Source organism: Polyodon spathula, unplaced genomic scaffold, assembly GCF_017654505.1.
Source record: "Polyodon spathula isolate WHYD16114869_AA unplaced genomic scaffold, ASM1765450v1 scaffolds_3700, whole genome shotgun sequence".
NCBI classification, from domain to species: domain Eukaryota; kingdom Metazoa; phylum Chordata; class Actinopteri; order Acipenseriformes; family Polyodontidae; genus Polyodon; species Polyodon spathula.
This window is the reverse complement of record NW_024475159.1, coordinates 2,907-5,835: the sequence shown is the minus strand read 5'-3', so window position 1 is coordinate 5,835 and position 2,929 is coordinate 2,907. Positions and strand designations below refer to the sequence as shown.

Here is a 2,929-nt window from a genome sequence, read left to right as displayed (position 1 = left end):
AAAGAAACACCCAAACAAAACCCAGTGAAATCAATACAGACAAATATCAAACGAAGCAAATCAACAATCAAATACTAAAGCATGAAGCCACCCACTGAAACACGGAGTGTAGGGTTATACTGTAGTACAGGTTATCCCTCCCTCCAGAGGAGAGGTGATCCGCCCGCAGTATAGAACTAAAACCAGCCCCTCCCCCAGGTAGAAAGCATGCAGCAATATAGGACAGGACACAGGATACTACCCCCCAGTCCATTACCAGTTATTACCAGCAGCTACTGTTAATCAAATGAAAGGGTGCGATTGACAGCATCCATTAACAAAGAGATGAGAAGCGAGCTAACGGTTCTTTATCAATATGAATCAATATGGTATTTTGTTAGATTGCTTTCTTTCAAAAACAATGAAATGTATCTCAATAGAAGAGATTATTGTGAGTGAATGACAAAGAACAAAATCAGAAGCGTATGAGAAGCACCGCAAACCGGGCGGGCAGTGAAACGGATGAATCGTGCGGTGCAGTTTTTTGAAGGCGTTTCGCGTTGTTTTTGATGCCCAGTCCGGCAGTTGTGTCGAGTCCCGTCTCATCCCGCTCCCGTTTCACAGACCCGGATCAGCACTAGCGGTGCCCGCCTGCCTTCGTGTTCTGTGAAACCCGCTGCTAATATTGGGCTCGGCGTAAAAAGGCATCACGAATTTCCAGAAAACATACCGATTTAAACACAACGAGCTGATGAAAAGCAGAACTTGTGTCCTTCGAGCCGGATTTGAACCCGCGACCTAAGGATGCCCGGGCTTCACCACTACAGCCCTCCGCTCTACCAGCTGAGCTATCGAAGGCAGGTCTGAGACACACCGCGGCCAGACTGTCTGAATCAAGCACTTCATGACAATGAATTAAAATGCATCCATTCAAACCGTAAACCAACTGCTACATGCGAGAAGCGTCTTAAATGTCATGTTTCAATTGCTGAATGCATTCTAATATATTTATAGCGGAGTGCAGCTCACGGGTAAAGCAGTCAGCTGTTTATAGCTCCTGGATAATAAGCACTTTGAGAAGTGAGCGGCATTTTAAACTAGCGGGTCAGGCTGCCCAGCTCACGGCCAGAGCGGAGGGCCGGTGCCTTGCGGTGCTGGTGGTCACCAGACCCAACTCTGGCTTTCCCAGGCTAGAGTTCATGTGGAAATCACAAGCTTGGAAGAGCGCTGATCAGCGGCATTGTAAACACTAACATTGTGCTCATATTTTGTAGAAAGGCAGCAGAGCGAAAGAGAGGGGTGGGCAGCTGGTGTCCCAGGGGGTGTGTTGCGTGTGTGGGTAGGGAGTGGGACACACTGAGACACCCAGAGCACTGGCGCTTCCCAAGCCCCGCCTCGCAGCGACTCCGGCCCGTTCGGACGGTCCTGGCCGGGCAATCGCCTTCACTGGAACCCCTCGTCTTGCAGTTAAGGAGCTGTGTTAGCTTTGAACAAGATGAGCTGAGCGGGTTACTGAACATCCCAGCAACATTTCAAACTGCAACACAGCCTCCAATCCCAAAGAGAAACGCCGGGTTAGCGATTTCAAAACGGAATTCAAAATCAACATCAATAATAATGGATCGATATTATCGTAAAATACCAATATTATAGAAATAAGCCGCGTTATAATATTAAACATTCCTGAAGAGACTCTTTCTGCTTCTTTTTCTCTCACATAAATTGGCAAACCTTGTCATAGCAATGCTCTCCCAGCCTGTCTTCATTCTTGTTTTGCGCAAACTCCCTCTTCACAGTGTTCGCCTCAGTTAGCAAACGCTTGAGCCGAACAGACCAGAACCAGAACCAAATTACAAACTGTTCTCGAACCTTCTCCTAGTAGAACCGCTTCCGAACTCAGCTTAGCAACGCGGCTCCTAGACCCGGACACCATGCAATTTATTGCAGTTTCGCTTGAGCTGAAAGGGGATTTTTTTTTGGTGTAAAATTGTACTGTAAATGCAAATGTGTTTATACGTACAGTTCAAATGAATATCAGTGCTTAATACTTGGATAATTATAATAATAACGAATATATTATTATTATTATTATTATTATTATTATTACTTGCAGCCACTAATAGTTTAATATGGTTGTTTATTTTCTGCGAGTCGCAGCTCCTGCAGAGCGGACGCGTCCCTCCTTCACGTTTACAGCCACGCCTCTCCACGCGTGTGCGTGTCCACGGCATTGGTGTTTCTGAGCTCTGCGCAGAATCCGCGGTTCAGTTACAGGGGTTTGATTTCATGTTCACCAATCAAAACCACAGAAGCAACGTGTTGAATGCGCACACTATAGTATACTGGGAGGACATTGTCAAAACACCCTTAACCCTCTGCAGAATTATTAATCTGTTTTTCTCACTACCATGACTGTGTTGAAGGCGTGCTGAATGTGCCAGTGTGTCTGTCAGCTGGGGATACGAAGCAGCCTGTAACTATACTATCCACAATTTAAACGCTAATAAACCCAACGAGTACTAGTCCAAAATCACCGAGCAAGCGCAACGAGGCATCCTGGGAAATGTAGTCTTTAGCGCTCGGAATGTAGTCCAAAATCACCGAGCATGCGCAACGAGGCATCCTGGTAAATGTAGTCTTTAGCGCTCGGAATGTAGTCCAAAAAAAACCGAGCATGCGCAACGAGGCATCCTGGTAAATGCAGTCTTTAGCGCTCGGAATGTAGTCCAAAAACACCGAGCATGCGCAACGAGGCATCCTGGTAAATGTAGTCTTTAGCGCTCGGAATGTAGTCCAAAATCACCGAGCATGCGCAACGAGGCATCCTGGTAAATGTAGTCTTTAGCGCTCGGAATGTAGTCCAAAAACGACGAGCATGCGCAACGAGGCATCCTGGTAAATGTAGTCTTTAGCGCTCGGAATGTAGTCCAAAAACACCGAGCATGCGCAA

At 46.6% G+C, this 2,929-nt stretch overlaps 1 non-coding gene across 1 annotated transcript; it reads right to left on the bottom strand.

Annotated features, from left to right (window-relative positions):
• Positions 1-749: 749 nt before the first annotated feature.
• Positions 750-837, bottom strand: trnay-gua. Its single transcript is given in 2 exon segments — positions 750-785; positions 801-837. It is a non-coding gene; the product is annotated as a tRNA-Tyr (tRNA).
• Between the last annotated feature and the right edge of the window lie 2,092 nt (positions 838-2,929).